At 43.7% G+C, this 12,756-nt stretch overlaps 1 long non-coding RNA gene across 4 annotated transcripts in view; it reads right to left on the bottom strand.

Moving 5' to 3' along the window:
• The window catches only part of LOC120614374 (uncharacterized), a 49,344-nt gene that overhangs the window by 25,950 nt on the left and 10,638 nt on the right, over window positions 1-12,756 (bottom strand). For all 4 annotated transcript variants that reach the window (XR_005655942.1, XR_005655943.1, XR_005655946.1 and 1 more), the window contains exon 3: window positions 1,852-1,907. This is a non-coding gene — a long non-coding RNA (uncharacterized LOC120614374). The remainder of the gene's footprint in view (window positions 1-1,851; window positions 1,908-12,756) is intronic.

Genomic DNA, 12,756 nt, shown 5'->3' with positions numbered 1-12,756 from the left:
GCCAGGAGGTTCTGGTTCTGGGTAGGGAATCTTGGCTCTGGGGCGGGAGCCCACATAGCAGGAAGAGGGGCACAAAGAACAGCGTTCAAAATGTTTAAAATCAGCAGGAAAATGGTTTTAGCTTTAAATTTCTTTTAAATAATTAAGATAGTAGAGAATATCTGCTCATTTAAGTTTTTCAACAAAAAGTCCTGTAATAAATGGGTGATAGAAAGGAAAATTAGGCAAAAATGTGTACCATTTTTTACTAACGCGAACTCTCATGTTTCCCACCAAACTTACTGCGGTAACATTTAAACAAACTCCCTGGCGATGCTGAAGGCATCCAAAGGTGAAGGAACGCTGCGGGAACGCTCTCTGGAGCACCGCCTTCCACACCGGAGCACTAAATTATGTCGGGCCGCTAAGATGCCTTTCCGCAGCTGACTCAATTATTTACTAGGACACGGGGACCCAATAGCTACATGCTGCTGAAAAGGCACGGAGCAAGGCAGTCGTGGAACGGCGAAGAGGAAGCCTAATTAACTTCTAGAATGATGCCTCTCTCTTTTCATCTGCAAAGTGGGATGAGGAAATCTACCCGTTTGGGGCTTCTCGCGGTGCAAATTCAGTGGACTGTAACCCGGTATTGATGGTGTAAGTGGCCTCTGGGTTTATTACCAGGAACGAAGCCCTCGGAATGACTAGCCTGCTTCTGCGGAGCCCCAAGGGGCTGCCGAGGCGACCTCGGGTCCAGCCCTCTGGTCCTCCAGTGAACTTCTACCAGGCTGCCACACTGCTGTGCAGGGTCGAGGTGCTCCTGAGATGTCCCCTTTCCGCTCTCCCAACCCCAGTAGTGAACAGCTTCCTCTTTCTTGCTCACGGCATGATGGATACCAGCAAGTGGCTTTTTAATAAGATTTTATGACATTTAAGGGATATGAGAAAGTATGACACCGAGAATAACGTGTAACTTCCGGACTGGTCCAGACGCATTCTCAGAGTGACCGCTCCCCATCTTTCTCCTAACCTGCATCCCATTCTAGCCAAACGGAGCTCTGACTCCAGAGAGGAGAGAAAGTCTGACGCCTGATTCCTATGCCCTCGTGCCCTGCCGCAGGACAGTCTTCTGCCCCAGAGGACTGACGATGGGAATGTCCAGGCCACCCACAGGAAACCCTACTGCCACCCACAAAAGTGTGGCTGGCCTATGGCCCCTAGTAAGACAATCACAAAAAAGTCTAACATTAGTATGCAGTTGCTCCTCGACTCGCAATGGGGTTACATCCCGATAAACCCATGGTAAGATGAAAATACTGTAAGTCAAAAATAGATCGAACGCACTAACCTACAGCCGTCGCGGTGTAGCCCAGCCTCCCTTCAGCGTGCTCAGACACGCACGTCATCAGGCCGTAACCCCATCATCAGTCCAGCAGCGTCTGTGACTGCCTCCCTCTCCTCACCAGAAGCAGGAGACAGGCACCGGCATTTTGTAGACATGATGGGATGTATCCAACACAGTATCCAAAAATGCTGGCAACGCAGTACACCGCAGAGCATCGGTGTCCACCCCTCGTGGCTGCGCGGCTGACAGGGAGCTGCTACTCACTCCACGGCCACGTCACGAGGGGGCTGTACCACCTTCCACTGCCCCGGAAAGGACCCAACCTCAACATCTGAAGTACGTTTCTACTGCATGCTTACCACTTTTATGCCATCATAAAATTGAAAAATCTTAAGTTGAATCATCATAAGTCGGGGACCACCTGCATTCCCCAAATATGGGTTATTCAGTTTTGAAAAGTGCCGCATGTGGTATAGTATAACAGCTGATGTAAATGGCACTGTGCCAATTTCAGTAAAGACACTTACCAGTCTCTTCTCTTCAAGGGTGCCGTAATCTTGGAATCCAGTTCTATCCAAGGAACCTTTTTAAGTAAAAAAAAAATACATACATATATATGTAAAAAGTACTTTAAGACTCATTTTCTACGTAATGCAAGAAAATATCTATATAGTGCCAAATAGTTATAGATGTATGAAAACATTCTTGACCAAATTTCTCACTTTCCTTCTAAATATAGCTGTCATGTACTTTCAAGTGGTGAGTAATCAGCAGTAACAAGCCAAAGTTTAAGAGAACATTTAAAGCATTTACTGATTTTTCTCTTCATAGTGTATACTTAATATGGTTAGTCCTGAGCTCAAATACAGATTTTTTTTTCCCCAAAAGTTAATTGGAAGACATGTACGTGGAACTCAAAGCATATTGCCCATTAAAACATTGCCAGAGATGGGATTTACTTTCCTGAGTGAACCCACAAAAGGCAAAGTATCTGAAACCGGAAGGATTTACTTATTCTTCTATTACAAAATATACTTAGACGTGTTCTGCATATCAAAACATTTTTAAACACATATTATTCACCCCCTTCACAATACAATTCAACGCGACTACGCGACTACGTATAGTATAAAGAAAGTTCAAAAGATGGGAACGGAAACTCGAAAAGGAGGAGGCAAGGGGCTTAGAGGGACTATGGGGAGAAAGGCTGGACCAATGTCCCGCCTCCTTTTTTCTAATTTTGATTCGCTGGCTTTCGCCACATTTCTTAGTTTCCCCAGCCCCTCTGGATCACCTCGCAAATGCACACGCAGGCGCTGGGAGTGGCGGGAGGGGCGGGCACGGAAGTCCCTGCTTTTCTCCCCTCCCCCTTCACGTTTCCCTCCAGTTCTCTCCCTCATCTCCGTTCCTCTGCGCATTCCCCTCCATCTTCTCTCTGCCTTTCTCTCAGAAGCCCCTCTATTCTTCCTCCCCAAGCCCACTGCCCGCATTCCTTCTGTCTTATTGTTCCCACCTTGAACCTTTAAATTCCTCTCTAGCTTATGTCCCTTCTGAACCCCGCGGCCACTGCCTGAATCAGGCCCTCGCCATCTCTCACCGGCAGCCCATACGATTCTCCCTGTCTCTACCCTTGGACTTCCCCTGAGGAAGACACTTTCATCACGCTGCTCTCCTACTTAAGGACCCCGATACTTTGCGGGTCAAATCTAAACTCCTTATGTCTGCGTCCTGCCTACTTCTTGAGCCTCATCTCCTTGCCACCCTCCATCCCAATGATTACTCCCTGGACCCTCAGACTGGGTCAAGCGGATGTTCTCCAGCGCCTGCCCCCACCCCCAGCCCACTGTTTCCTTCTCCTTCTCCTACTAGATCGTGAGCACCTGGGAGAGAGACACTAAGTCTTTTATCTGTACCACAGTGTTGTAGAATTAAGTCCACTTTACTACCAGTTTCGGGCAAGGTGACAAGTAGAGCGAGGCCCCGGAACAAGGCGAGAAGTGACAAGGAATGACTAAGGGTAAGAAATGTAACACATTTGCGAGCGATGTGTCATTCTGGGTGTCAGAGGATCTGCATTAGCCTGAAGAAAAGGGATCCCAAGTGACAGGGAAATTCTCAGCAGCTGATGAAAGAGAGGGCCACTGTCACAGCAGCCCACTAGGACAGGTAAAGAACTTGGGCACAAGTAAGCCAGTAACTTCCTGTACTCTTATTGCAATATATCACAAGATAAACCAAAGCAAATGTTAAAAGTTAGTATCACAGCTCTAATGCTCTGGTCTTATAAGCTCTATTAAACATGAATGCTAAATATATTTCTTGCTTTTAAAATTCTTTGAAATGTAGTAATTCTTATGAAAAAACTTCCTGTGATACTCTTCTAAATCAAATATAAACAAATATCTACATACACGTATAGATATATCTATATATGTATTATATATAAATATATATATATATATTACATTCGGAAACAAACTCTACTGAATAGCTCTTTAAAAAGTATTAGTTAAGGCTTTCTTTTGCATAGGGAGGCCCTCTTTCAATCTGCAAAACTTTTTCCTCTCAAGTAAATCTTGTCCTTAAAAATAGCACTTTCTCAAAACAAGAGTGATAAGACTAGACCCAGATTCCTGGCAATAGGAACATTTGCCTAAGAATTTTTCTTCTTTAGGAGTCGGGGGTGTCCGTGCATTACCTATGTCAGGCTACAAGGGAAATACTAATTTACTCATTCTAGAATGGAGATTCTTTTTTCTCTCTCTCTCTCTTTTTCTATCCAAACCTGTGGACCCCCAGGAAGAACGACAACAACAAAAAATCAATCCAGCTCTACATAAATATGCAATCTAATATGTAATCTTTTAAAAAGAGAAATAGAAAGTATTCCACTTCATGCTCTAGCACAAGAAACATTTAATAAACGCAGCCAATTAAAAAATATTGTTGTTCTTCCTTTGGGTGACCCTGAAGGCAGAAGAGAAGGAAGAACGAGGAAGGGAACAGAATCGTAAACAAAATGAGAGGGAAAGATCCGGAGACGGACACAGACAAGTGGACATCTAAGTGGGAAGACAGAGAAAGACAGAGGCCACAGCGGTTTCAAGTCTCTGTGGAAGGTCGCCGAGCACAAACGCGAGGGGAGAAGCGGGCGGGCGTGAGCGGGGACACCGAGCTCCGTCCCGGACGCACTGGGTTTGCGGGGCTCCGAGGAGGCTCTCACTCAAGAACTGGAAATACAAGACTCAGAGCCAGAGACTTCGGTTTAGAGCTCGTCCCCTCGGAGATGGCAGCTAAAGCTGTGGCAGTGAAAGCGGGGAAAGTGTGAGCCGGAGAGTAAAGGAGAAGCCAGAAGAGGATGCTGCCGAGTGACTCCATCCAGCTCCTGCCGCCGTTTTTTCAGTGAAAGCGACGCGCGCGAATACGCTGCGTTATTTTGCAATATTCTGCTTTGACTTTTGTGATCATGGATCTACACGTCCATTTCTAATTTGATTTATAGCTATACTTTGTTTCGATGGTCAAATATCTCACAGAATTGAAGGGCGAAAGTACCTCATGAGCAGCACAAACCAAATAACTATACTTAGTTTTCTATCCTATATGTTAATTATGCAATTCTGTTGAAATCCGGATGGATCAGTTTCTATCTTCCTTGATATCAACCGGTTGTTCTTGGAAATTAATTGGAAATGTTGTATTTTAAAATTTTTAACAAGTGGGTTCAAAACCCACTGAAACTCTTTATTTGTTAGATTTTTAAATTGGTTAGAAAATTATATTTCCAAGTTTTTAGGTGTGCGGACATGACAGTTTTAGCAGGTGGCATGTTTATATCCATCAGTTAAGCAACAAAATTACTTCATGATGGAAAAAAAAAAAACCCACTGTCAAACTTCTGTTTTCGAAATGCTCTCTTCATAACGGAAGTTTATTTTGGAAAGTCATTAATTTCCCAATCTCAAGCTGACTTCATTTTAGATCTGATTAGACCGTTATTTTTTCCCCTCCTACTGTGGCTGATGGAACAGCACTTACCAAAAGGTCAGCGCTGCCATTGCACGTTCCCTTGGCTCGCAGTATTAGTACCATCTTCAATCAGTAGCCTCTTTGCAGTGATGTTAAAAACACCATGGTCACCTTTTGAGGGTTAGTTTGTTTAAAACTAGATATTATAATCCATAAATCCATGTAAACTGCAGCCTGTGGCAATATGCTGAAAGCAAGCAAATGAATGTGATCACAGAGGTCGCCCTCCTCATTGTGTAATTCTCAGTCTTGCCTGGGGCGTCTTGTGTCCTGACAGATCACGGGAGACGATGTCATTCTGTCTCCAAATATGAGCAAAGCTATTAAAGTGGACCTCGAAATGTTAGGAAACATTCTCAAAACATACGAATGGGACATTTGTGTTAAGCACACAGGTTCCCAAGTATGGGCTGTGGGTTTAGAATCCGCATCTTTAACAGGTCCCAGGGGTTTCTGATGCGGGGGGTCCCCAAAGCACATTTGCGGCAACTCTCTCCTAAAGGTGAAAGAAACCCTCATACCTTGCTGGTGGGACTGCAAATTTGGTACAGCCACTATGGAGGTTCCTCAAAAAATGAAGAATCGATCTACCATATGATCCAGCAATCCTTCTACTCGGTATTTACCCCCAAAGACTTGAAAACACATATCCGAAAAGATATGTGCACACCGATGTTCATGGCAGCATTATTCACAGTGGCCAGGACATGGAAGCAACCGGAGTGTCCTAGATTATATATGATTGGCTAAAGAAGCTGTGGTACATACATACAATGGAATATTACTCAGCCATAAGAAGAGATGAAATACTGCCATTTGCGACAACATGGATGGACCTTGAGATTATCATGCTAAGTGAAATAAGCCAGACAGAAAAAGTTGAAAACCACATGACATCAGTTATATGTGGGATATAAACCTAAAAGCAACAAATAAACAGGACAAAGACTCATGGACAGGGACAATAGACTAGTGGTTACTAGAGGGGAGCGGGGAGGGGGAGGGAGGAGGTCGACAGGGTAAAAGGGGTCAAATATGTGGTGACAGATATTTAACTATGGGCAGTGAATACACAATACTATATATATATATGTATATATATATATATGTCTTACTGTTGCATTATACACATGAAACTTACTGGATTTCATTAGCCAATGTCATCATAACAAAAAATAATAATAATAAAAATAAATAAATAAAAAGTAAAGAGAAAAAAAGGTAAAGCTATTTCAGCATGGCACAGTACAGTCTAACTGTGGAAGAGACACACATGTCTGCTTTCTTAGAATACTCCCTAGCTCTCTCCAGGACTTCGCCATCATCTTCCAACGAACGAGGTCTCGTTAACATTAATAATAAAAATTTTTTTACTTAACCCCATTGCTCATTCAGGACCTTTACGTCCTCAGTAGAGTGTTCGATTATTTCCAAGCATCTACAATGGATGGTCCCCATCTCTTTGCCCCTGTCCTCTAACCACAGAGTCACCTCGTGTCAAAAGTCACGGTGGCATAAGTCACGGTGGCCATACCAAGAATGTCTAGGTCCTGGCAAGAGTGTCATCTTCCAAGCTTCCCTGTCTTTAATCAGGTCCCAGAAACGGATTCTGAGACAGGGAGTTGCAAGCGGAAGGTTTGGGGGGGCGTGGTCTCAGGTAATCCACCTGTACAGAAGCTGAGCAGAGGGAGAGGCCAGGAGCTCCGCTAGTCCTGCGGTCCCCTCGGGAGGGAGGATGGCATTTCGATGTTGTCCCATGTTGAGTAAACCAGCAGGGCCTTTGTGTTTCTGCAGTAGCCAGTCATTGGCCACTGGCTGCTCTGGGCGGAGGAGACGGGGTAGGGAGTGGGGAGAGTTCCTCGTGGTGGAGGGCAATGTCCTGTGTGGGACACAGCTGTGAGCCATCAGCAGGCAATGTCCTGTGCGGGACACAGCTGTGAGCCACCAGCATCTGAGGTAGGGGTGTTTGGGCCCACTGTCATCCACTCTTCAGCCACTCATACCCCCGTGCCTTTTTATAGTCAATTCACCTCATCTGCAAATAGCTTACCCAACACTCTGGTTGGTCTTGTTTCCTGGGGGGAACCGAAGCCCCACTGCAGCAGTTGCCTGGAGACTGTACCTGACACCCCACACCCACCTCTTCCTTTCCCCATTCTAGATTCCCTTTAACCTCTGTTAGCACCCATGCTGGTCTCGGTGGCCTACCTAGTACAATGACCCAGACGCTCATTCCTGCGGGGCCCGAGTACCTGGTTACCAGGATCCCGCAGCGTCGGCATCTGTTGATGTACTACTAAACTGGTTGACTGACAACCAAGAGACACACTTATAGATTCCTGGGGCACAAAACATATTCTACCCTCCCGCATGGCGCTGCAGTGACCCTACACTCCTCCTAAACTCAGGGTCAATTACACCTGGCTTCAGCCAGAGGGGCTTCTGACAGAAACTGCCATAGGGGGTCTGAAGGCATGGAGCTCTCAGAGACCGCGCTGCACCATTAAGATGCTTAAAGTGTTTACTAAAAAAAAAAATATTCTCGGTGGAAAAAAATAATTCGATGAAATATTTGTGTTTCTCTGCCCTGATACCTGCAGACTTTTCCATCAAGAAGCTAATACTTTTCATTGATCCTGAATCCTTATCTAGCTACTTCCCACCTCTTTCTTTTCTTTCATAGCCAAATTCCCCAAAAGACCATCCATACCAGCATTTTCCAAAGCATCCAAGGAAACACTAGTTTCGTGGTACTAAAACGCAATTTTACGGTAAATGCATTTGGGAATTTTAATCATCACTAACAGCTTAGATTTACTGATGGCTTAAAACAAATCAGGGACTATGCTAAGAGCTTTCAAAATATTATCTCATTTATTTTATTCAGGCATTCGCTCATTCAACAAATATTTACTGAGTCCCTACTATGTACCAGTCACTGTAGTAGATGCTATGAATGAAACACAATACAATAACCACAGAAGACATAGTTCCTACCCTCATAGGGCTCACGCTTTAGTGGGAAGAAAGGTATTAATCAAGGAATCACAAACAAATGTAAAATTACAGTGGCGCTTAATGCTATAAAGGAGACATACACAGTAGTATAAGAGAATGTGATAGGGAAGTTGACTTAGGATAAGTTAGAGAAGACTTCCCGAAGGAACTGGAATTTGGGTTGGGATTAGAATAATAAATAGTGTCTATTCACTATTATATGTACAATTATTAAATAGATACGATTTATGTAGAATGCGCACAAATATATACGCACAAATATATATATTAAGTGTATACAATTAGATATACTATGCAATTGGGGGTGAAGGGAAATCAGTGAAAGATATCACGCAATGAATGACACGATTGGATCTGCATTTTAGAAAGACCATCCTGTAACTTATGTGGAGAAGAGACGAGAGGGTGACAAGATTGGAGGGAGGAAGACATTAGGAGGTCCCTGCAACAAAGCAGGGTGCTGTGGTTAAGCTGCGAACTGGGCAGAGGCAGGGAGGCCGAGGAGAGAGAAAAGCGTAGATGGCTATGCGCGAGGGACTCGACAGGACTCGGCTGTCATTTGGATGTGAGAAGTAAGGGTATGAAAAGGTTTAAGAGGCGCCTAAGGTTTCTAATTTGGTGAATGGATTAAAATGGGCTACTACCGACTAGCACAGGGATACGGGAGGGAAAGCAAGTTTTGTGGAGAAGAGATGGATTCAATTTTGAATCTAAGGTATCTGTGAGCCCTTTAGATTAGGATTATTCAATTTAAGGACTTTTGATATTTTAGGCCAGAACATTCTTTGTTGTAAGCTGTTGTCCTGCTCACGGCAGGATGTTTAGTGGCCTGACCCACTAGATGCCAGTACTATCCTATCCCCAATTCTGAAAATCAGAACTGTCTCTAGACAGCCAAATGTTCTTTGGGGGACAGAACTGCTCCTTGCTGAGAATCACTGATTTAGATGGAGGTTGCTCCCAGGATTTCGACTGTGATACAATTGCTCATGCTTCATCTCAGCCCACACCTTCTCCTGAGCTCTGGGTTCACATAAGACATGTCCAGATTGGCTGGACAGGATGAGGAACCAATTCAGTTCAGGGTGATATTTACATTCCATCTGCACGAATTCTATTCATAATCCCATTGCCAGTTCTTTAAAATGCATGAGGGGCACAAACTGCTGTCGAATTCCTATATGTATAGAGCCATTTCTTGAAGAAAGAGAAAAATGAAAGAATACTGTTATTTTTCTTTTGGGACTCTTTTTCCTGGGAGTAATGGCTCCTCAGTAGCTAAATAGGTAGATATTTTAGGACCTTAGGGAAATCTAAGAATTCAGAAACAGACTCTCAATGACCTAAAATTGGTCAAATTGGGTTGTCCCAAATTCATGGATTTAAATGTGTCAAGGAGAATTCGTTCCTACACGTCCTCTTGGTGTAGGAATAGAGCTGATGTTCTATTTTATTGTTTCCTCCAATAATAAGTGAATGTATGCTTATAGCAGAAATATTTTAAAACATAAAAAGGATAAACAAAAATTTATAATTATTCATGAATGGATCACTTAGATATAACCTAAATTTTATCCTTAGTATACATTTCTCATTTTTTAAAAATTGGAATCATGTTGGATATATAGTTTTGCTTCCTAGCCTTTTAAACATCACATTGTGAAGATGTTATGACTGTCGCATAATTTAGTTAGTCGTTCCTACTGAACAATTAGTTTTCGGTATTTCAGTATAAATAATGCTGCACAAAACATCCTTGGACCAAATCCCTGATGGCATCTCTGTGTATTTCCTCAAGCTGGAGTGCTAGAGGGCTGTAAAACGTTTGCAGGCCCCTGATATTGCATTCCAGAATAACTGTACCACTTTACACGCCCGCCCGTGATGTGTAAGGTGAGCCTCCTACCCCATTTTCACCTTTGTTACCAAGGCTTTAAAAAGAATCTTTGCCTGTCTGATGTGCATAAGCGTTTTTTCCACCTTAAGATGGGCAATCAAGTCTGTGCTGTCTGTTGGTTTCCAAGGGGCACAATGCCCATTGTAGTAGCAGTGGCAAAGGAAAAGCCCTCAGGCTGACTGCGGCTGGGGGCACCCAGGCGGGTGCAAGGGGGAGGCTGGGAAGTGGGTTTGCACCCCGCCCCCCAATACTGCTTTATGCACAGGTGCCTCCCACGACCCCTCCCCCGTCTTAGGGGCATCTGGCATCATTATGCTTTCTACCTCTATCGCATTTTGCTCTCCAAATTATTTAATAGTTACTGGGCAAGGCTAAATTTCTTAACCATTGGAGGGCATTGACATTTTGCTTTTGTTCGTTTCACTTACAGACACAGCGATGTGTCTCTTCCACCTACACAGGGGCCTACAGGTCTTGGAGGGTTTCGAGAAGACCCTTGCCCTGAAGGGCTGGGCTCGTCCTGAGTGACAGCAACACCCGTGTGTTAGGGACATGTTAGGGACCTGTTCCTGAAACTTCGCCGACCAAGTGGCAGAGCAAAGGGAGGGAGCCGTCAGTCTGTCTCTGGCCGAAGGCAAAGCTATAGGTGAGAGCTCCTGCTTGTTTTGTCGATTTGTTCACTGGGTTTGTGATGTGGGCATGGTGGTATGAGATATTTTTTCTTCCACCTTCTCTCCCTTCCTTCCTTCTTCAAATTACAAAAATGACACACACTTGTTCGAACCTGCGTTTCTCAGAACAAGCACATGTTGCTTTTGTAATTTAAAATAATACCGAAAGAAATAAACATTTCTCCCTTTCATCGTCCCCCCCTGTGAGGTAATCATGTTCACAGACTGGTAGGTGACCCACCTCTCCTGGAACTCACACGACATGTGCCAACATGAGCATGTGGAGGGACTGTTGACTTCTTTTCCTTTCTTTTACTATTATGCCTATTATTATATTATGTCTGTTGCTATTATTACTATTATGCCCATTACTCTGCAACTTGCTTTGTTAATTACACATCGTTTCAAGTCAACAGACATAGACTAACTTACTCATTCTCCCTGTAAAAATAGCTTTTGACTGAATGAAGTACAAGGAGCACATGGCACCAGATTCACACCGCATAGATGTACTCATGGACGTGTCATCTGCCTCCCGCCCAGGCCCTCAGTCTTCTTCCCCAGAGGCAACGACTGTACATAACAACAGGACACTAAGAAAGCACTTATAAGTGCGATTACAGTTTTATTGTAAAGGATACAAATCGAGAACAGCCAAATGAGTCATACAGGAAGAAACCTGGGAGGGTCCCAAGCACCGAGATTCTGTGTCCTCTCCCCCTGGAACCAGGGTGCATCGCCCTCCCAACACATCAGCGTGCCCACTACCAGGAAGCTTGGTGTCCGGGGTTTTGGCCGTGTGATTGAGTTCCATCTCTAGCTCTTCCCCTCTCCAGAGGTCAGGAGGTTGGGCCGCTAGCCTCCACCCTCTTAATCACACAGTTGGTCTTTCCGGCATGACCAGCCCCCATTGAGTTATATGGGGTCCCACCGTGAGTCACCTCATTACTGTAAACTCAAGTGTAATCCAAAGGGGTTCATGAATAAGACACCCCTATCTGTGCCAGGAACCTGAGACAAAGACCAAATTCTTTATGACGGGCTCCAAAGCACAATTCAAAAGCTACTGACTAACAGAGCAAACACTAAGCTTTTAAATATAACACAGTCTAAAAAGATTATAAATTCCATGAGGGCAAGGGACTGGTTTACTCACTGCTATTCCCCCAGTGAACAGCACATTGCACAGCATACAGTGGGCACTCAGTAACTTTGCATGAAATAGTTTCCTTACTCAATCAGACGTTGTCTAGCACTATTTTTCCCTAGTTACTTCAATCACCAAAATGTACTCTCTCTTCCTCATATTAAGTCTGTAAGCTCCTGGAGGCCAGAGGTCTTTGTATATTCTGACTAGGGATGTGTTAAATGCTTATTAAGCAAATTAATCCTTCGTTAAAAATAATCACAGTGGGTTATGCTTAAAGAATTATTTACTTCAAATGACACGGTAGATTAAAAGAAAACATATCAAGAAAACTACAGACCAATATCTCTGATGAATACAGATGCAAAATCCTAAACAAAATCCTAGCAAATCAAATACAACAATACATTAAAAAGATTATACGTCACAATCAAGGGGCACAAACATATTCAGATTGATTAATGTGATACATCGCATAAAGAAAATAAAAGATAAAAATCATATGATCATACGAATAGATGAAGAAAAAGGATTGACAAGATACAACATCCATTTATGGTGAAAACATTCAATAAAATGGGTATAGAAGGAAAGTACCTCAACATAATAAAGGCCACATATGACAAACTCTCAGCTGACATCATACTCAACGGTGAAAGACTGAAAGCTT

Source organism: Pteropus medius, unplaced genomic scaffold, assembly GCF_902729225.1.
Source record: "Pteropus medius unplaced genomic scaffold, Ma_sr-lr_union100, whole genome shotgun sequence".
Lineage (NCBI taxonomy): Eukaryota > Metazoa > Chordata > Mammalia > Chiroptera > Pteropodidae > Pteropus > Pteropus medius.
This window is presented reverse-complemented; position numbering and strand designations above follow the sequence as displayed.